The following is a 22938-nucleotide window of genomic DNA, read 5'->3' on the forward strand; positions in this document are numbered from 1 at the left end:
TGTGTTTTGGCTTCCTTTTCCATAGTATCCTTTGTCTTCTTCTTTATTTACAGCACATAAACGGCTGCAGAACTCATTAATGTATCTCTTAACCTAATAAGCTTTCTTCCTGTGAAACAATGCCTTTCGTCCCAGGAATGTGCAGGTTTTTTGAGCCAGGAAGAAGGCTGTGACCTTCTGAACCATTCCGCTGTCAGGCTGAGCAAAGGTGACTCATGAAACACTGTCAAGGTATAGGAAAAAACAGCACAGCAAGACAGTACCCTGTCTTAATAATAGGAAAAATACATTTTCAAAGAGTTGCTCTAGGTTTCTTTTGAAGATTCTGCTCCTGGTTGTCAAGGTATCTGACCTAACCTGATTGAATTCTGGAATACGCAGAGCTTTAGAAGACGGAACCTACATGCTGTCATCATGATGTGTTTATAGGCAAAGCCAAAACAGTTCCCAGGGAAAATTAAATATAAATGTCTAGTTCAGGGTGGCCCATTTAAAGCTTAAATCTCATAAAATTTAAGTATGAGTGCCATGTGACCTTTTAAAGCTGCCATCTGTCTGTTTACCTGTCCGTGACAATGTTTTTGTTTACTTTCAGTCTCTTCAGTGACTTCTTGCTTTACCTTTCATATTTATTTAATATTCAAACATTCATTCATTCATTCATTCATTCACTCATTCCATTAACCCTGCAAATACAGCACTTCCACAAAATACTTTTCTATCAGCCAGCTCTATTACTTTTGGAGAAGTCATTTAATTACTCTGAGCTTCAGTTTCCTCTTTGGTTAAAACATAGAATTGGACAGAATCTCTTTCAGCAGTTTTATCCTATTACTTCTAAACAAATCCCCAACCCATAACATGGACTTTTATATTGATACATCACTCATCCAAGCCAAGAAGCAAGTATAATATTTTGCAGCTTGTTAAAGACAACTCTCCCTACTAACTGTATTTTTGGTACTGGCAACCCAACCAACTAGCTTGATGCAGGTCTGACCACAGATTTTTGCTAGTGAAGTGGTTGACATGTCCTAAAAGTCCACAAACGATTCTCTGATTATTTTGGTGTTATTTGCTTATTATTTTTAAGGTCTCTAGCACTGAGTCCATGAAGTATAACATTTGAGACTTAGTACTTAATACTTCCATTGCCTCAGTAATAGAACTAGACTGGGACCAGACAGAAAGACTGTGGCACAGGCAGCCACCTGTCCGCAGTGTCCACCCTCTTGATTTTCCCTTTAATAGTAAGAGACCTGAGTTGCAGATAAGCACAGACGATAAAAGTCTGCATTTTTTGGACTCCCTTGTAACTAGGTATACCTGTGAAGCTGCATCTGAGCCAGTGAGATGGGAGCTGGAGCGATGTCTGTCATTCTGGGTCATCTCCTCAAAGTCAAACCCATTTGCCATCCATTATTCCTGGCATCCTTCCTGCTGTCTGCGAAGTGCTGATGGCTCAAACGAACAACCCTGGAAACATTGAGAATGCCAGTGTGGCCTACCAGGCAGGAACCGTTAGACAGTAGAAAGAGGTAAGTAAATTTCTAGCTTATCTAGAAGTAAATAAACTTCTAGCTTCTAGCTGGGCTTCCCTTGTAGCTCAGGCAGTAAAGAATCTGCCTGCAATTGGGTTTGATTCCTGAGTGGGGAAGATACCCTAGAGAAGGAAATGGCAACCCACTCCAGTATTCTTGCCTGGAGTAATCCCATGGACAAAGGAGTCTGGCAGGTCACAGTCTATGGAGTTGCAAGAGGCGGACAAGACTGAGCAACTAAACACACACAGCACCAGATTATTGATGCCATTGTCTGTCACAGATACTTTGTTACAGCAGCTTAGCCCATACCTTCACTAACACAGCCTTAGTTCTGTACCTAACAAAGGAAAATAACCTCAGAAGGAGTTACAAATATTAAATATTTTAAATATAACATTTAGGGAGGAAGGTAAAATGATGATAGATTATACTGATTTTCAAGTATATTCTGAAGGGTGTAGAGGGGAGTAGTGTCAGACAAATTAGGAAAAAAATGATGAATCGCATTTAAGGATCTTTGAAAAGTCAGGGGTGACTCCCGGGCCAGCTGAGCCTTAGAATGCAAAGAAAACTTGAATGTCGGAGATAAGAACCTCTGATCAAGCATCTTATTTGTTCCCCTTTTGTTATTAGATTCTTCTGCCTATATGGTAAACAGAAGCTTGGCAACACTGAGTTCAAGTTATTATTTTGCCACTGACCAGAGGTGACATGCAGCAAGTTACCAAATCACCAAGCCTCAGTTTTTCCACGTATAAAAGGGGAACAAAAATAGAATGTTCCGTACAGAATTGTTGTAAAAATCAAAATAACATATATTCTCTAATGGTGCTTGGTACCTAGTGAGTTCTCCTTGAATAAGGACTATTATTGTTATCCTTTTTGATTAGTAGCCTGGTAGTGCTGCTGCTATTGATTCAGCTGCAATCTGGCTGGTATTTTACTTTTTTCTGGGTGGACTGAGTGAGGCTTTCTACAGAATGCCCCATGAGAGCAACGCATGCGCTCAGCTCCTAACTCCATGTCCTCAGCTCAGGCAGACGGAGAGCAGTCCACAGTTCCCCAGTGTTCATGCAGCATGAGGGTGAGCGTATTTTCTCAGACATTTAGTAAGAGGCTTTGGGTAACTGGCTACTCTGCTCAGGGTTTCGAACTTCGTAAAATTACCTGAGCAGGCCAAGTTCATATTCCGAGTCTCATTTGCAAATACAGAGCCTCAGGCTCTATGCTCCTCACTTACAAGCTTTCTTCTCCTGATCCTTCTTTGAGGATTATTTTTCAAATAATACTTACACAGCTCTCCAAGCGCCTGCCTCAAAGGACCCTCATCTTTTTGATGCACTTCTCTTCTGCATATTATGGTGCTCTCATTTGGAAAGGGAAGAATTTTAAATGTATGTCACGGAATGTCTGAATCCTCTTACGTACTTTCTAGTTACCCTTGAAATATTTTTGTGCAGGTTAAAGGGACTGCACGGTTTCTTCAGAATCAGAACCTTCTTTGTGCTGCATTCAGAAGGTTTTGACTGGGATGATCTCTTCAGGGATCCAAAGTGGGGAGCTGAAACAAAGGACTCTTGCTTCTCGCATTGTCACATTTGCCCAAATACATCCCTCTTACCATCCAGATACAAATAAATCCCAATTAAAGCAAATTTTTAAAAAACTAAACAGGTTGTAAAGACCTCATGACCTGTGTGTTCAAAGCTCTTCCAAGTCTACTGCAGCATAGGATTTCCACATTTAAAAAAATATCTGCCTGATGTTTGAGAGTCTAATGATGGTGACATATTTATTTCCACTGAATTCAGGCCAGCTCAACTCTTTAGATAGCAAAGATTATTTATCAGATGCCTCCTAGGGGCCAGATAAAACAGAGGGTTTAGGTCTTTGCAGTAGCTAATCCTTAAAGTTAGTAGTACAATTATGCCCATTTTAAAGTCAGAGAGAGGCTTGGAACACAAGGTCACACAGACAGCCGGTGAATGAGTACAGATTCAAACCCAGGTCTGTCAGTACGATGACCCCTGCCACCTTTAGGATTTCTTGCTTCTTCTCAGACAGGACTTCATTGGGATTAAGCAGCTTCACTTCATAATAAAACTGAAGTGCCTATCTCAGAATTGCCTTAGGTGAAGACTAGCCACATTTTACCTTTGTTACACTGCAAGTTCATGGTTTTAGCAGGTATTGAGACCTTGTAGCAAAAACAAAAGGAGTTATTTTGTTAAAGATGCTTGTTTCGTTGCTTCTTATTATAGACACAATAAGGGGAAAGAAACTTAATGGGATTTAGTACAAATTCAGATTATTTTGAACTGTATCTCTCTGTGTTAACATGCATACCCCAAATACGTGAAGGAGTATACCCCAAATACTGACAAGTTTCCCTTAATTAATGGAGGATAGAAGGAATCGGTTTGCCAAATTAATTACCCTTCTTCTCTGCACCCCAAGGGTCTCAATCTATAGCCCCTCAAACAATATGTCTTTTGAGAAAGAACTCCTAGGAATTTTAGGAGAGTATTTCTGTCCAGCAGTTAGCAGAGTTAGCACCCAGAAAGCACCCAGCACTCCACACTCAGCTTTCACCTCAGTCCTTGCTCATGGCCATTTAACAGACAGTGTGTAATTTAGGGCAATTACTTGGCTGATGTCTCTTATTATCCCTATTTGCCTTCCCCCAGAAGAGCCAGTTTCAATCTCTGGGTTAGGAAAATCCCCTGGAGATGGGAATGGCAACCCATTCCAGTATTTTTGCCTGGGAAATCCCATGGAGAGGAGAGCCTGGTGGGCTACAGTCCATAGGGTTGCAAAGAGTCAGACACGAGTGAGAGACTAACACTTTCACTTTGCCCTCCCCCAAATTTCCACTGTACCTATCCTCTTTCCCTATTTACATTTTTCTCAAAGAAGAAATAAAACCTGAAAATGAGTTAGACTCACTTGGCCTAGAGGCTACACCAGATTATGATAGCCAGGAGAGCAAGGTCCCCCCAACAAGACCAAAGAAACATTCAGCCCAGAGAGAGTGGATGCTGACAGGTAAATCAAGCAGAAGTGGCATGTGACTTGGTTAGCTGCTCAGTCATGCTCAACTCTTTGAGAACCCAAGGACTTTAGCCCACCAGGCTCCTCTGTCCATGGGGTTTTCCAGGTAAAACCCAGGAGTGAGTTGCCATTTCCTCTTCCAGGGGATCTTCCCAACCCAGGGATCGAGTCCAGGCCTTCTGCACTGGCAGGTGGATGCTTTAGTGCTGAGCCATAGTGTGGCTGAGGGGGCTGCAAGTCTCTAATCTGACATCTCAGACACTTCAAATGAGCAGTATGTGGAGGAGTAGTAAAGGCAACATCTTCCATGTAGTGTTTAAAAAAAGAACAAAACTATTAAACATTTTGGGGAGAAAATCCTTATCTAGAGGATACATTTAAAAACTATTTATGAATTTTATAATTTGTTAAGTATTTAACACCTGTGACATCCCTAATAAAAAAAGAAAAAGTACCAACAAGGATCTACTGTATAACATGTGGAACTTTGCACAGTGTTATGTGGCAGCCTGGATGGGAGTGGGGTTTGAGGGAGATGGATACATATATGGTTTTATCTTGAGCTACCCTACTCTGATATGGTACTAGCATTTTATAGTGAATAGTTATCACATTTAATAATGATAATAATTTGATACATAATGCTTTGTACTATTTTCAAAGCACTTTTTCATAACTAATATTTGTTAAAGATTTTGGAGTTTATTATGTGCCAGGAGCGTCCTTAAAGCTTCACGTGGGTTATTCCATTGGATCCTTCACAGCTTTGTGAGACATCATAATCTCCATTTCGTAGATGGAAAAACTAAGGTTCAGGTAGCTTTCTCAAGGTTAAAGAGCAGTAACTGCAGACCTGTGGCTCTCTTCTTCTGTCCTATTCCTGTGCAGTTCAGTTCAGTTCACTTAGTCGTGTCCGACTCTTTGTGACCCCATGGACTGCAGCATGTCAGGCTTCCCTATCCATAACCAACTCCTGGAGCTTACTCAAGCTCATGTCTATTAAGTCAATGATGCCATCCAACCATCTCATTATCTGTCATACCCTTCTGTCACCTTCAATCTTTCCCAGCATCAGGGTCTTTTTCAAGGAGTCAGCTCTTTGCATCAGGTGGCCGAAGTATTGGAGTTTCAGCTTCAGCATCAGTCCTTCCAATGAATATTCAGGACTGATTTCCTTTAGGATGCACTGGTTGGATCTCCTTGCAGTCCAAGGGACTCTCAAGAGTCTTCTCCAGCACCACAGTTCAAAAGCATCAATTCTTCGGCACTCAGCTTTCTTTATAGTCCAACTCTCACATCCATATATGGCTACTGGAAAAACCATAGCTTTGACTAGATGGACCTTTGTTGGCAAAGTAATGTCTCTGCTTTTGAATATGCTATCTAGGTTGGTCATTGCTTTTCTTACAAGGAGCAAGTGTCTTTTAATTTCATGGATGTAGGCACCATCCCCAGTGATTTTGCAGCTCAAGAAAATAAAGTCTGTCACTGTTTCCATTGTTTCCCATCTATTTGCCATGAAGTGATGGGACCGGATGCCATGATCTTAGTTTCCTGAATGCTGAGTTTTAAGCCAACTTTTTCACTCTCCTCTTTCACTTTCCTCTAGAGGCTCTTTAGTTCTTCTTCACTTTCTGCCATAAGGGTAGTATCATCTGCATATCTGAGGTTATTGATATTTCTCCCAGCAATCTTGATTCCAGCTTGTGTTTCATCCAGCCTGGCATTTCGCATGATGTACTCTGCATATAAGTTAAATAAGCAGGGTGACAATATACATACAGCCTTGATATAGTCCTTTTCCTATTTGGAACCAGTCTGGTGTTCCATGTCCAGTTCTAACTGTTGCTTCTTGACCTGCATACAGATTTCTCAGGAGGCAGGTAAAGTGGTCTGGTATTCCCATCTCTTTAAGAATTTTCCATGGTTTGTTGTGATCTACACAGTCAAAGGCTTTAGTGTAATCAATAAAGCAGAAGAAGATGTTTTTCTGAAACTCTCTTCCTTTTTCAATGATCCAACAGACGTTGGCAATTTGATCTCTGGTTCCTCTGCCTTTTTGAAATCCAGTTTAAACATATGGAAGTTCACAGTTCACATACTGTTGAAACCTGGTGTGGAGAATTTTGAGCATTATTTCGCTAGCATGTAAGATGAGTGCAATTGTGCAATAGTTTGAGCATTCTTTGGCCTTGCCTTTCTTTGGGATTGGAGTGCAAACTGACCTTTTCCAGTCCTGTGGCCACTGCTCAGTTTTCCAGATGTGCTGGCATATTGAGTGCAGCACTTTTATAACATCATCGTTTAGGGTTCGAAATAGCTCAACTGGGATTCCATCACCTCCACTAGCTTTGTTCATGGTGATGCTTCCTAAGGCCCACTTGACCTCTCATTCCAGGATGTCTGGCTCTAGGTGAGTGATCACACCACCTTGGTTATCTAATCCTATGCACTCTGTACTAGTAACCACTATCATTATATAAAGCAACAGTGAATAGCCTTGGAGCATTTTAAAACAACGTTTATCAACATCTACAATCTTGTCTTTGTCATTCAAAGAAAAAAAGATATTTCAATATCCTATCATACATATTGCATACTTTTCTGGCATTTAGGGCTTGCCAAGACTTGATGTTAGATGGCCTACCTGATTTCTTGTGGATGGTCCTATCTTGCCTGTGATGTTATTTGAGTATGTTCCATTCACCCACAGCATTGTTGTAATAGGACCTAATTATAGACTGTTGTGTCTTCTACTCTGCCTAAGAGTAGCTGTGGCCACAATAAGGTTGAAGCCCAGAGCTTTCCTCTGAAGGCTTAGAGGACAGGGAAGTTCATTCTTTGGAGATGCTTCCTACAGTGAGGGAGATTTGAAGTGCAGGAAATGGATAGATGTAAGAAAACACATTCCTGACATTTATAGGTGAAGAATTATAGTTAAACAATTGAACTATCAGAGATTCCATTTAAATATTTTAATTATGTCAAGCCAGCTATTTGGAGGTATTTATTTTCATCCATAAGATACAGACTGCCAAAAAGTAAAATAAAAACAATTAAAAAGACTTCAGGGGCTATGTTTATTGATTGCTATGACTCAATTCTTTCTCTGCCTTAGTACTTGAAATGAATGTTACAGAAATACAGAGTTTAATTATATACTTACTGTAGGGCTATTTCTAATGTACAGAGTATTACAGAAAGATAAAAATAGACTTTATTCCACAGTAAGTATCAATAGTGGGTGATTAAGGCATGATATTCTCTAGAGTCCTAACTACTGAGTCTTATTCTGTCATAATTGGCATTCTTATAATCAGTATCTCTAGCAAAGAATATGGGCTACACACAGACACACACACATACACACACATACACACATACCACACACCACACAGAAATGCACATGCATCAGTTGCTCTCCCGCTTCCTCAAAATAGTCCCCTTACCATTTATATTGCTTAGATTTTAACATTTTTCATTTAAAGTCAGTGTCTTTAAGATAAGACCATTGAAATCAATGGTTCACATTTTCCGTCCCTCTTCACAAAGCAGTATGTCTGATTCAGTTCAAAACTGAGGCATAGGAAGCAAATGCTAAGGGGATGCCCATCAATCTGGTCAACCTATCAGGTTCGTTAATCTGAGAATCTCAAACTGCCCATCATTCCTCTTGCTCTGCTGCTCTCTAACCAAGTTCCTCATCTTTCATAATTTCACATCACTGATATCTCAGCCTGCCTGTTAGATCCAGTCTTCAAATTGCCTTTTCCTGAATTATGTCACAGCTGTTCCTCTAAGCCTCTTTAGGTTCCCATCATCCATGAAATAAAATCTATCTCTTCTTTTTGCCTAGAGGGAGCATAGCACAAATGAAACTCAAGTTGCCTCAGAACCACCCTCACTGCTTCCTTCAAGGGTCCCCAGCCCTGCCACCAAACACATCCTTTTGGCCAACTGGGCAGAGCCTCTCTCTTAGCCAAGCATGTTCTTCCTCACTCTGTTTGGAATAGAAGAATCCTATTTTTTTCTAAAAGATAAAACTGGAAAAAATCATTAACCAAGGAGAGTTTCTCCTTTTTCAAGGAGAGTGAAAAAGTTGGCTTAAAGCTCAACATTCAGAAAACTAAGATCATGGCATCCGGTCCCATCACTTCATGGCAAATAGATGGGGAAACAGTGGAAACAGTGGCTAACTTTATTTTCTTGAGCTCCAAAATCACTGCAGATGGTGACTGCAGCCATGAAATTAAAAGATGCTTGATCCTTGGAAGGAAAGTTATGACCAACCTAGACAGCATATTAAACAGCAGAGACATTACTTTGTCAACAAAGGTCCATCTAGTCAAGGCTATGGTTTTTCCAGTAGTCATGTATGGATGTGAGAGTTGGGCTATAAAGGAGTCTGAGCACCGAAGAATTGATGCTTTTGAACTGTGGTGTTGGAGAAGACTCTTGAGAGTCCCTTGGACTGCAAGGAGATCCAACCAGTCCATCCTAAAGGAGACCAGTCCTGGGTGTTCATTGGAAGGACTGATGTTGAAGCTGAAACTCCAGTACTTTGGCCACCTGATGCAAAGAGCTGACTCATTTGAAAAGACCCTGATGCTGGGAAAGACTGAGGGTGGCAGAAGGGGATGACAGAGGATGAGATGGTTGGATGCCATCACCGACTCAATGGACGTGGGTTTGGATGGACTCCGAGAGTTGGTGATGGACAGGGAGGCCTAGTGTGCTGTGATTCATGGGGTCACAAAGAGTCAGAGATGACTGAGCGACTGAACTGAACTGAAGGAGAGTTTACTAAAAGAGGAAATTACTTTGTCTAATTCTCACAGGACAGTCTTTTCTTCCATATTCTTTTTACACTCTTTTCCCATCTCCTGAAAGCTCCAACCGCTATCACTTCTTTATGATATGACAGAAGACACCATAGTGTGACTTTCAAATTTTTCTGCATCTTTTCATTTTATTCTGGCTGGCATTAGAGTGAGTTGTTTATCTTTTTTCTTTCTCCAATGAAATTTTAAGTGCCTTAAAACAGGGATCATTCATTACTCATCTTTTTCATATGCAGAATTGTATTTTAATTCTGTAGTTTGGCTTTAGACTGAGAATCTGATGCTTTTGCAATAATAAATACAAAAGTCTTAATTTAGCAACTGAAAAACTATATCTACATAAACTGCATAGTACTCACAAAGCAAACATCCAATAAATGTTGATTGGAATATTGACTGAATCACACATTTATAGAATGAATTGTTGAGGCAGAACATTCTCTATTCTATCCTAGTTTAGCTACAGCACAAGCTGATGAAGAACAAATAAAATTGTTGATTAAGTTCTCTTCTTTTGTTTCTTTAATATTTTCTTCATTGCCAACTATAAACCCATGAAAAGGGATTTTTTTTCCCCTTCAAAAAACTGACACTGGGTTAGTATATACAGTTTTATTGATCTTTAAATAAATGCACGTTATTAAGTCAAGTTCTCATAGAGAGATTGGGAAATTTATGCTCTGGCAACTAAATTCTTTAGAAGAAGCTCAGTTCAGTTCAGTTCAGTCACTCAGTCGTGTCTGACTCTTTGCGACCCCATGAATCGCAGCACGCCAGGCCTTCCTGTCCATCCTCTATACATCATTGCAGATGATAATGAATTAGTAACTTACATTTATGAGTTGTTTAGTTGCTAAGTTGTAGTTGATTCTTTTGCCACCCCATGGACTATAGCCTGCCTGGCTCCTCTGTCTATGGGATTTCCCAGGCAAGAATATTGGAGGGTGTTGCTATTTCCTTCTTCGGGTGATCTTCCTGACCCAGGAATCGAACCCACATATCCTGAATTGGCAGGGGCATTCTTTACCACTGAGCCACCTGGGAAGCCCACATTTATGAGTACTTTGTCATTTGCAAGGTGTTTTCACATATAGTATTCTCTGAAAGTGAAAGTCGCTCAGTCGTGTCCGACTCTTTGTGACCCCATGGACTGTAGTCCATGGAATTCTCCAGGCCAGAATACTGGAGTGTGCAGCCTTTCTCTTCTCCAGGGGATCTTCTCAACCCAGGGACCAAACCCGGGTCTCCTGCATTGTGGGCAGATTCTTTACCAGCTGAGCCACAATGGGTGCCCATAGAGTTCCCTAATCTTCACAGAAAACTTGTGAGGTAGGTTCTAACCTCATTTGCAGGTAAAGAACTCGTGAGTTTAATGTCTTTTGAAAGGTCATGCAGATAGGATACAGCAGAATTAAGTCTAGAGCCCAAGTATTTTGACTCCAAATCCAGTGCTCTGCATTGCATAACACAGAAATAGAGCAAGGCTGGGTCCCTCTGCATAGAAAAAGAAAAGCAAGGTCTGCACAACCACACAGGTTGAAAACAAATTGAGAATCTGGAGATAACGCTGCCTCCCTTTGTAAGAATTTTGGGAATAAGAGAAAAGTCTTGAGTAATAAAGTGGATCATGCTTGTACGGAGAAGTATCAGGAAAAAAAAAGCAACACAGAAGCATCCAAGAGGCCAGTACAAAACCAACATCTCTGAGAAAGCAATTAGAAAGAAAACATTAAACAAGCTATGACCTTATCCTAAAATGTGTTGCACCTGGAGGGAAGTTTGTATCACTACCTGACCCCAAGGAGGACTGCCACTGGACTAGAGAATGGTCTCAGCATTCCCAATGCCTGTCATTGGAGATACTGGAGGCAACTTCTAGTATAGAATTAAACTAATGTAATTGAAATGAGGGCTTCCCAGGTAGCTCAGGGGTAAAGAATCTGCCTGCCAGTGCAGGAGACGTGTGTTCAATCCCTGGGTTAGGAAGATCCCCTGAAGAAGGAAATGGTAACCCACTCCAGTATTCTTGCCTGGAAAACCTCATGGAGAGAGGAACCTGGTGGGATACAGTCCATAGGGTTGCAAAGGGTCAAACAAGACTGAAAGACTCCACAACGACAACAAAATTGAAATGAGTACAGGGATGCTATGCATGGACAGACCTAAATGTTTTAGTCTTTCCAGGCCAGAAAGGCCAAAACAAAAAGGTAGAGGAACAAATCTGTAAATAGCAAACAGCATGGGTAATGTAAACATGTCCACAAAATTCTGAAGTTAATGGAACACGAGGAAAGCTCCTAGAAGTTAAATAAGATGAATACAGGCTTTGTAAGAAGTCCTCTCTGTATCACGTCAGATACTACTAATGCAAATGTAAGCAAAATGTTTCAAAAGTTGGCAGACCTGGTCAATCATAGGGCTCCATGGTTCCCAGCAGAAATTGGGTTGATTCAAACATTTCACATATGTTTACTGCTTCATTCAGCAAACATTTATTGAGTGTGTAGGATGTGTCAGACCTATACAATATGCTAGCAATGCTCCATTGTACAAAAATGGCAGTTCTCCGTCTCCTGGAACTTGCAGTCTGACTCACATAGGTGAGGATGATGGACTCATGGCTATGTCTTGTGGGTTCTGGATAGACCTCAGGTTTGATCTTCAATTGCAGCTTCGGTATCTTTTGCTCTCCCCTCTCCTGCTAATTTGGAGCAGAAAAGCAGGGAACTGTTGGTGTTGAATGGGAGGATTTAGCACTAAACAAGCAATTATCAGCTATTCACAGTAGCACAGAAAAAGAAAACAAACGACCAGAGACCCTCTAAGACCCAATAGGGGAGCTTCATGTTAATGTAGTCAACTGTTCTGTCTTTTTCAAGCTCTCTAATACAATCTGAATTCCAAATATTTTTTATTAAGTAGGCACTATGATAGAAAATGTGGTACAACAATTTATAGAATATCTGTACTTTTATTACACATGTATCAATATTATATACCAAGCATATACACCAAGCACTGTCTTAAGTACTTTATATTCATTATTGCAATTGATCCTCAAAACAACTCAATAAGATAGTTTATATTATTATCACAGTCTTGATGATAAGGAAGCTGAAGCTCTGGGTGGTTCTTTAGTCCAGGGTTAACCTAACCCAAAGTAAGATAGGTACATAAATCCTGAAGTCAGGATTTGAAACTAGTTTTGTCTGATTTCAGAGTCCATCTTAATTAGATGCAACAGTGTCTCTAAGCCTCTGCCTTCACTGATCTTAGTCTTCTAGGAGAGAAAGACAATTTAAAATACCATTTTGAGATTAGTTATAGCTGTTGCAAGAAAAGCAGGCATTGGGTTACTATGGTGACATATGAAAAATCATTAAATTCAGCTTTGAGGGTCAGGAGAGGTGGCATCTAAGCCAAGTCTTGAAGGATGTGCAGGCATTAACTTCATAAAGAGCAGAAGGAAGCAAGGAAGAGGAAACAGTGCATGCAAAGATCCAGAGGCAGTTCCAGGGGAAATGCAAGTACCGAGACCAGGATCATCAGTAACCACCCAGCCATTATATGGCATGCATTGCAAAAATGCTTTCAAACAAATGACCTCACCCTTACTGGGTTGCAGCATGAGGGCACGTGAGTATTCTGGTCATGCTTGCAAATCTGATATGAGTTTAGTGGGAAACCCTACACCCTACAATGAATCACTGCACAGAGGTCTGGAGTCCTGGCCACCTCGGGGCAGTGCAGCCTGGGAGGAGAGCACGCTGACACATGGCCAATGCAGGCTCAGCCGCGGTCACTCTTCTATCTGTGACTGCCTGACAGGTGGTGACTGGCTGTTCCTTCTTTGTCACCAGATGGTGCTGGAATTCTCAGACTTTGGTTCTACATCAAAGCATACATTTGAATGAAGGGAAATAGACTGAGTAACCAAAAAGAGCCAATTTTACCCTGACAGGCCAGAGGATGCAAAATATGGAGCCGGGAAGGTGAAGCCATTGGATTTGAGGTGAAGTCATGAAGGAAATGAAGACAAGTCTTTATCATAAGTATCTGTCTTGTGGCATCTTCCCTAGGGCAATTATTTCAAGACTTTCATTAGTTTAAAGTGATGTGGACTCAGTGTCATTGATCAGCACAATTTCATGCATTCATTTCTCCATCTTACAGGGAGAAATGAAAAGACTTCAGAAACACAGAGACCTGGATTCAAGCCTTGGCCCTAGGACTTACTAGCTGTGTGGCCTTGGGCAAGTTGCTTATCCTTATCTTTAGAATGAGGATAATAATGCAGACTTTCAATGACAGACGCGGGGATTAAAGATGTAATGTATGTAAAGCATCTAGTCTGCCCCTCTGTAGGCATTCAACAAATGGTAATTATTATTATGATTATATTGACATTTAAAGAAGAGATTTTCAGAGACTTAACTCAAATTTTGACTAGTGGTGGGAGTTTAGGGCTGCTGGAGATAGATATTTTTGTAAGTATTGATGATTTTCTGAATCAAATGATAATTTAAATTCACTAGGGATTTTTGCCATTTAAAGGAATCCTGTAGTTAAGTAACTATGTTCTAAAATAAGAAATTTACACCAATATCTAACTGGTACCAGTACATTTATGAGAATAAGAGACAAAAATATTGAAGTTGAAACTCCCAGGAAAATAAGTTCATGATTCCTTCATGAAAAGAGATTCTGGTGATCTATAATTTCTGTAACATTTTGAAGCTTTATTGCTTCTGATCAACCAAGAGCTCTAGTACTCTAACGTGAAAAACCAAACTTGCCAATTGGTAGGAAAGAGGGTGTGTTTTTACTTTTCTTCTAAAATTGAATAAATTAGATATTCATGTTTGATTTATTTAGCATCTGTGCTGAAGGAGAGCATTCAAGAAAAGCACAGTTTTGGAAGGATTTCTGGGCTAGGAATCAGAAGATCTGAGTTTTAATTCTGACTCTGTACCAGCTAGGAATAAGAACTTAGGCACACACACAAACAAGGAAAACACAGTTATCACCTTCTCATTGGGATGAAGTGGTGATAGTCACCAGGGTGGTTATCACGCAGAAATCAAGTGTGATGAAACTTACTCAGTATCTGCATTCATTTATGGCTAAGAGTTAGGTAGCTCAGGAAGTTTAATTAAAGCATTTAGGCTTATCCATAAAACTCAGTAATTATTTGTCACTCACTATACTCATATGTTTAAAAATTCTAGAGAGCTTTAATTTTATAATGCTAATTATAATATTAATTAACCTCTTCCCCTTTGATAAATACATTTTGGGATATAACAAATATTATGGGGAAGGTCTATCCTAGCATCCTAAACTTAGAACCCTAGAATATTACTGGAAGATTTAACAGCTGCCAACAAAGGTGTACCTTTCAATCTATCTTAAAGGAATCCTGCTCAATTACAGAATTTTGCAAACAGAAGACTTTATACAAAATCAGTTTTCTAAGGGTCATATGAGTTTTTCATTACTTAAATGAATTTAAGGGCTTCATTTGAGGAAACATAAATCACTTACCTGATTTTAAACCACCCGCGTTTCCCCTAATGGTGTTTACTAAGTCTGAAAGGCATTTATTTAAAATAAGTAGAGTAACTTGTACATTGATTAAACTGTCTATCTCTTTAGGTAGATCATGGAATTGCAATTTAGCATATAGAGTTGAAGAGAGCATCAATTAAAGATATAGCTAAGCTTAGTCAGGTGCTCATCAGAGATAGGATTAAAGACTGGTTTTTTTAAAAAAGCAAACCCCCAAGTATGTAAAACCTAAATGCAATAATATAATGAAAGCCCAAAATCAAACCAATTGAGATAAAAATGAAGCACTTACCTAGTATGATCACCTGAAAAGCGCGGCAAATTCCTGCAAATTGCAGGAATTCATATTGCAAAGTACTCAGCAATACTTCTGTGTAGTTCTATAGAAAGCACAGAAAATCCTGCAATATCTTGCAAAGTGCTCCACAGGTATCCGATACTTTTGAACTGATATCATTCTACCTTCCTCAGTGGGTCCAAATCATGTAACCACTGGTCTTCAAGTGATGAAAAGGTAAGCCTTGGAGAAATGGAGGATTGGTTTTCAGTTTTGAGGATGGGCTAGAGATCAAAAATCTACTACTCAGAGGTACCCTGGATACCAAAAAAATACAAATAAAAAAATTCCCTTTTGATTATTTTTTAGAAGTATTTGCTTCTAAAAAGGACAGGATCCCCCAACCCTCCAGACCATATTTTAATAACCCAACAATGGGAGAGAAATATTTGACAGAGGGTGTATTGGATGTTGATGATCTCCAACTGCTTCAAAATCTGCATAAATAAAACTCCAACAAATCCCTACACAATGAACCAACTGAATGGGGCTCTATTTATCTGCCGCTGAAGAATAAAGGGCCAAGCCAATCCTATTGACAGTTAAGTCTGCAGTTTCCAACATATCACTGAGGTCACTAACCCACCACTACAGGATGGGCTGACATAAACAGCTGATGTACTCAACAAAAATTAGGGCTCAAATCAATTCACTACTCAAACCCAGTTTCAGGAGCACTTGGTTTGCACAGTTTGGGTTGATCAAATTAAGAGATTAGATTCGATTCATATTTCAGTAATGAAGATCAGGACTGGGAACTGATATATTGAAAGGTATATTTTTCTGTTTCTTCTCCACATAAAATATTCATAGCTGGCATGTTCTACAGTGTACTCTGACAGTGTAACGGCTGCCAAAAACCTGGTACCTGAGGCCACTTTTACATCAATAAATTATCGAAGGTTACATCTGTAGCAAGAACGCTTTATTTTGCCATGCAAATAATACCAAGGTACATAACATAGTTATCCCAGCTTTTGTTCCCTTGAGGGTGGACTATTGTTACACTCCATGCTGCAAAGCAAGCTGGGAAGTTCCAACCAAGAGGTAAGGAGGAGAAATACTTGCCTTTGTGCTCTAATAGAGGCAGTATAATGTTAGGGACAGGTCATAATTTGTGGTCAAACATCAGAAGCTGTGTGAAAGTGACCAGATTATTTCACCTCTCTGAAACACAGGTTGCCATCATTAAAATAGGGATGTTTCTCTATGTCCTCACATGGTCATTGAGATCAATAAATAGACAATGTCTCTAAATGGTCTGCCACAACATGGACAGTCAGTTAATATAATTCAGGTGCTACCTTCTAACAATGTATCACATTGTATTGAAACACCAAAGTATTGCATTTATCACAAGTCCTAGAGAGCTTCTCTCTCTCCTTAGGAAAATTAGCTGAGGGTAGAAATTCAATTTTCTAGAGTTCTGAAGAAGTTGATTTCATAAATGGAAGATTTCTTCCTTTGTCATTCTCACCCCCTTTATCCTATCCTTTCTTGGATCTCTGACAATTTCATTCCTGCCCAGAGGAATGTGCTGAATATTCCAATAAAACCACTAGCAATCTAGTCCAGTATTGATGTTAAAGACTTTGTATTTTGAAAGTACTTTAAAAACTGTATCACTAAACTCTTTTTCCATTAAAAAAAAAAATGTTATAAGAACAAGTGGGGTGACTCACACCAAAGGCCGCAGAAGAATCTGGTAGACAGCATGGGGTTCATGCTTGGCTTTGTGGCTCAGCTCTGTTGAATAGTCATCCTGCCAACTCATGCTCAGGTTCAGTGTCAGCAGTGTGCCAGCCTGCAGGGGGAACTTTAAAAACAAGGTTCCAATTGCTCCAAACTGAGGTAGAATCTCTTGGATGCCACCTCCACACATCCCCAGGCCAAAACACATGCCTGTGAGACTCCTTGCAAAGTGAGCATTTTTGCAAACTAGATTCACTTTTGATCTTTTAGCTACTTAAAAAAATTAATGAAAAAACCTCAATAATAGGAAGGCTTTCTGGAAGGAAAAGAAATGTAGATGGGCCTTCAGGTGCCCTAGGATTTGAACTCTGGAAGCTAGAGAGTGCGAATTCCAGGAGAAAGGAATCTTTGTGATACTCCACACTTGTGTGCTGAAGACTTTAACCAAAGCTGCTCTCAGGAGTTGGCATCCTGGGAAAAGAACGGCTTCCAGAAGCAAGGAAGTTTTTGGGAGGTTCCTGGCCCAGTGGATCTTTGAAGAGATCAAGTCCTGAGCCTTTGGAGTGCCAGAACTGACTCCAAGACTACCAGAGAACTAACCCTGCTGCTGCTACTGCTGCTAAGTCACTTCAGTCATGTCTGACTCTGTGCAACCCCATAGACGGTAGCCCACCAGGCTCCCCCATCCCTGGGATTCTCCAAGCAAGAACACTGGAGTGGGTTGCCATTTCCTTCTCCAATGCATGAAAGTGAAAAGTGAAAGTGAAGTTGTGTCTGACTCTTAGCGACCCCATGGACTGAAGCCCACCAGGTTCCTGTGTCCATGGGATTTTCCAGGCAAGAGTACTGGAGTGGGGTGCCATTGCCTTCTCCAGAGAACTAACCCTAGGGAGTATCAAATAATGAGAACTCACACAAAGGAAACCACTTGAATATGAGACCTGGCATCACCCAACTACCAGTAGCACTCCATGCAGGACGCCTCATCTAAACAACAAACAAAACAAAAATACAAACCCAATCATCAGCAGACAGGATTACCACCTCACTCAGTTTTGCTATCAAGGAAAAACAAACAAACAAAAAGCTCAGCACAAATCTCACCCTATACAAAGCTTACACAAACTACTGGACCAACCTTAGGAGGGCAGAAACCAAAAGGAAGAAAGAATTCAACCTTGAAGCCTGAGAAAAGGAGACCTCAAACACAATAAGTTAAGAAAATAATAATAATGAAAAGGCAGAGAAATACTATACAAATGAAGAAACAAACTAGAAACACAGAAGTCCAAATAAATGAAGAGGAAATAGGCAAACTACTGAAAAAGAATTCAGAATAATGATGGTAAAGTGAAAGTGAAGTGAAGTCACTCAGTCGTGTCCAACTCTTTGCAACCCCATGGACTGTAGCTTACCAGGCTCCTCCCTCCATAGGATTCTCCAGGCAAGAGTACTGGAGTGGGTTACCATTTCCTTCTCCAGGGGATCTTCCCAACCCAGGGATCGAACCCGGGTCTCCAGCATTTCAGGCAGATGCTTTAACCTCTGAGCTACCAGGGAAGCCCCATTGATGGTAAAGATGATCACAAACCTTGAAAACAGAATGCAGAAAATGCAACAATCAATTAACAAAGACATAGAAAGATTAAAGAATAAACATACAGAGACAAAAAACACAATTACTGAAATTAAAAATACTCTAGAAGGAATTGGGCTTCCCTTATAGCTCAGTCAGTAAAGAATCTGCCTGCAATGAAGGAGACTCGGGTTTGATTCCTAGGTCAGGAAGAGCCCCTGGAGAAGGAAATGGCAACCCACTCCAGTGTTCTTGCCTGGAGAAGCCCAGGGACGGCAGAGCCTGGTGGGCTGCCGTCTATGGGGTCACATAGAGTCGGACACGACTGAAGTGATGAAGCAGCAGCAGCAGCAGCAGCAGCAGAAGGAATCAATAGCAGAACATCTGAAGCAGAAGAACGAATCAGTGAGCTGGAAGATAAAATAGTGGAAAGAACTTCTGAAAAGCAGAATAAAGTAAAGAGAATAAAAAGAACTGAGGATAGCCTCAGAGATCTCTGGGACAATATTAGATACACAAACATTCAGGGGCCCCAGAAGAAGAAGAGAAAAAGAGGGTATGAGAAAATTTTTGAAGAGATTATAGTTGAAAATCTCCCCACAAGGAAAAGAAAATAGTCAATCAAGTTTAAGAGGTGCAAAGAGTCCTATAAAGGATAAACCCAAGGAGAAACACATCAAGACACATACTAATCAAACTAACAAAGACTAAACACAAAGAAAGAATATTAAAAGCAGCAAAGGAAAAGCAACAAGTGACATACAAGGGAAACCCCAAATGTTTAACAGATCTTTCAGCAGAAATCCTGCAGGCCAGAAGGGAATGGCAGGATATATTTAAAGTACTGAAAGGGAAAAATCTACAACCAAGATTACTGTACATTCAAAATTGATGAAGAAATAAAAAACTTTTCAGAGAAGCAAAAGTTAAGAGAATTCAGTACCACCAAACCAGCTATACAAGGGACTTATATAGTTCCTTTAAAGGGACTTATATAGTCAAGAAATACAAAAGAAGAAGAAGATCTACAAAACCAACCGCAAACAATTAAGAAAATGGCAATAGAAATATATATTCCAATAATTACTTTAAATGTCAAGGCTATGGTTTTTCCAGTAGTCATGTATGGATGTGAGAGTTGGACAGTGAAGAAAACTGAGCACCGAAGAATTGATGCTTTTGAACTGTGGTGTTGGAGAAGACTCTTGAGAGGCCCTTGGACTGCAAGGAGATCCAACCAGTCCATCCTAAAGGAGATCAGTCCTGGGTGTTCATTGGAAGGACTGATGTTGAAGCTGAAACTCCAATACTTTGGCCACCTCATGCAAAGAGTTGACTCATTGGAAAAGACCTTAAGGTCTTCCCCCTGGGAAGGATTGGGGGCAGGAGGAGAAAGGGACAACAAAGGATGAGATGGCTGGATGGCATCACTGACTTGCTGGACATGGGTTTGGGTAGACTCTGAGAGTTGGTGATGGACAGGGATGCCTGGTGTGCTGCAATTCATGGGGTCGCAAAGAGTCGGACATGACTGAGAGACTGAACTGAACTGAACTGAACTGAAACAGATTAAATGCTCCAACCAAAAGACACAGACTGGCTGAACTGCTGTCTACAAGAAACCCAATTCAGACCTAAAGACACATATAGACTGAAAGTGAGAGGATGGAAAACTATATTCCATGCAAATAGGAAGCAATAGAAAGCTGGAGTAGCAATCCTCATATCAGATAGAATAGATCTTAAAATAAAGAAGATTACAAGAGATAAGGAAGGACACCACATAATGATCAAGGGGTCAACCCAAGAGGAAGACATAGCAATTGTAAATATCTGTGCACCCAACATAGGAGCACCTCAATACATAAGACAAACACTAACATACAGAAAAGGAGAAATTGAAAGTAACACAATAATAGTAGGAGACTTCAACACCCTATTTACACCAATGGATAGATGATTAAAACAGAAAATTAATAAGGAAACACAAATCTTAAATGATACATTAGATGGGATGGATCTCATTGATATATTCAGGACATTCCATCCAAATGCAGACAAATATACCTTCTTCTCAAGTGCACATGGAACATTCTCCAGCATAGACCACATCTTGGGTCACAAATCAAACCTCAGTAAATTTAAGTGAATTGGAATTGTATCAAGCATCTTCTCTGACCACAACGCTGTGAGACTTGATATCAATTACAAGGGAAAAACTGTAAAAAACACAAACACATGGAGATTAAACAGTACGTTTCTAAATAACCAACAGGTTATTGAAGAAATCAAAAGGGAAATCAAAAAAATTTTAGAAACAAAAGACAATGAAAACACGATAACTCAAAACCCATGGAATGCAGCAAAAGCAGTTCTAAGAGGGAAGTTTATAGCAATACAATCCTACCTCAAGAAACAAGAAAAACATCAAATAGATAACCTAACTTTACACCTAAAGCAACTGGAAAAAGAGGGAAAAAAAAACAAAATCACAAATTAGTAGAAGGAAAGAATCATAAAGATCAGAGTAGAAATAACTGAAAAAGAAATGTAAGGAAAAATAGTAAAGATTAATAAAACTAAAAGCTGGTTCTTGACAAACTTTTAGCCAGACTCATCAAGAACAAGAGGGAATAATCAAATCAACAAAATTAAAAATGAAAAAGGAGAGGTCCAACAGACAATGCATAAATACAAAGGATTATATGAGACTCTTATGAACAACTATACGGCAATAAAATGGATAACCTGGAAGAAATGGACAGATTCTTAGAAAAGTTCAATCTTCCAAGATAAACCAGGAAGAAATAAAAATTATGAACAACCCAATTACAACCACTGAAATTGAAGCTGTAATCAAAAATCTCCCAAAAAGCAAAAGCCCAGGACCAGATGGCTTCACAGGAGAATTCTATCAAACATTTAGACAAGAGCTAATGCTTACTCTCCTAAAACTCTTAAAATTTTTCAGAGGAAGGAACACTTCTTAACTCATTCTATGAGGCCACCATCATCTTGATACCAAAAACCAGACATACACAACACAAAAAAAGAAGACTATAGGTCAATATCACTGATGAACATAGATGTAAAAATCCTCAACAAAATTTTAGCAAACAAAATTCAGCAACACATCAAGAAGCCCATATACCATGATCAAGTTGGGTTTATTTTAGGGATACAAGGATTCTTCTGTATATGCGAATCAATCAATGTGATACACCATATTAACAAATTGAAAGATAAGAACCATATGATAATCTCAACTGATGCAGAAAAAAGACTTTGACAAAATTCAGCACCCATTTATGATGAAAACTCATCCAAAAATGGGCATAGAAGGAACCTACCACAACATAGTAAAGGCCATATATGAAAAGCCTACAACAAACATTATTCTCAGTGGGAAAAACTGAAAGCTTTCTCCCTAAGATCAGGAACAAGACAAGGGTATCCACTTTCACCACTATTATTCAACATAGTTCTGGAAGTCCTAGCTACGGCAATCAGAGAAGAAAAAAAATAAAAGGAATCCAGATTGGAAAAGAAGTAAAGTCCTCATTGTTTGCAGATGAAAGATAGTATCAGAAAATTACTAGAGCTAATCAGTGAATTTAACAAAGTTTCAGGATACAAAATCAATACACAGAAATCACTTGCATTTCTATATAATAACAATGAAAAATCAGAAAGAGAAATTAAGGAATCAATCCCATTCACCATTACAATAAAAAGAATTAAATATCTAGGAATAAACTTACCTAAGGAGACAAAAGAACTGTACACATAAAATTATAAGACACTAATGAAAGAAATCAAAGATGGCATAAACAGGTGGAGAGATATTCCATGTTCCTGGGTAGGAAGAATCAATATTGTGAAAATGGCTATACTACCAAATGCAATCTACAGATTCGATGTGATCCCTATCAAATTACCAATGGCATTTTTCACAGACCTAGAATAAAAAATTTCACAATTCATATGGAAACACAAAAGACCCTGAATAGCCAAAGCAGTCTTGAGAAAGAAGAATGGAGCTGGAGGAATCAACCTTCCTGGCTTCAGATTATACTACAAAGCTACAGTCATCAAGACAGTATGGTACTGGCACAAAAACAGAAATATAGACCAAAGGAACAAGATAGAAAGACCAGAAATAAACTCATGCACCTATGGGTACCTTATTTTTGACAAAGGAGGCAAGAATATACAATGGGGCAAAGATAGCCTCTTCAATAAATGGTGCTGGGAAAACTGGAGAGCTACATGTGAAAGAATAGAATGAGAACACTTCCTAACAAAATACACAAAGATAAACTCAAAATG

General features: G+C 39.6%; 1 non-coding gene across 1 annotated transcript; it reads right to left on the reverse strand.

Annotated features, from left to right (window-relative positions):
• Window positions 1–18521: 18521 nt before the first annotated feature.
• TRNAF-GAA (transfer RNA phenylalanine (anticodon GAA)) lies at window positions 18522–18593 on the reverse strand. The gene has a single exon. It is a non-coding gene; the product is annotated as a tRNA-Phe (tRNA).
• Window positions 18594–22938: the final 4345 nt, after the last annotated feature.

Source organism: Capricornis sumatraensis, chromosome 1, assembly GCF_032405125.1.
Source record: "Capricornis sumatraensis isolate serow.1 chromosome 1, serow.2, whole genome shotgun sequence".
Lineage (NCBI taxonomy): Eukaryota > Metazoa > Chordata > Mammalia > Artiodactyla > Bovidae > Capricornis > Capricornis sumatraensis.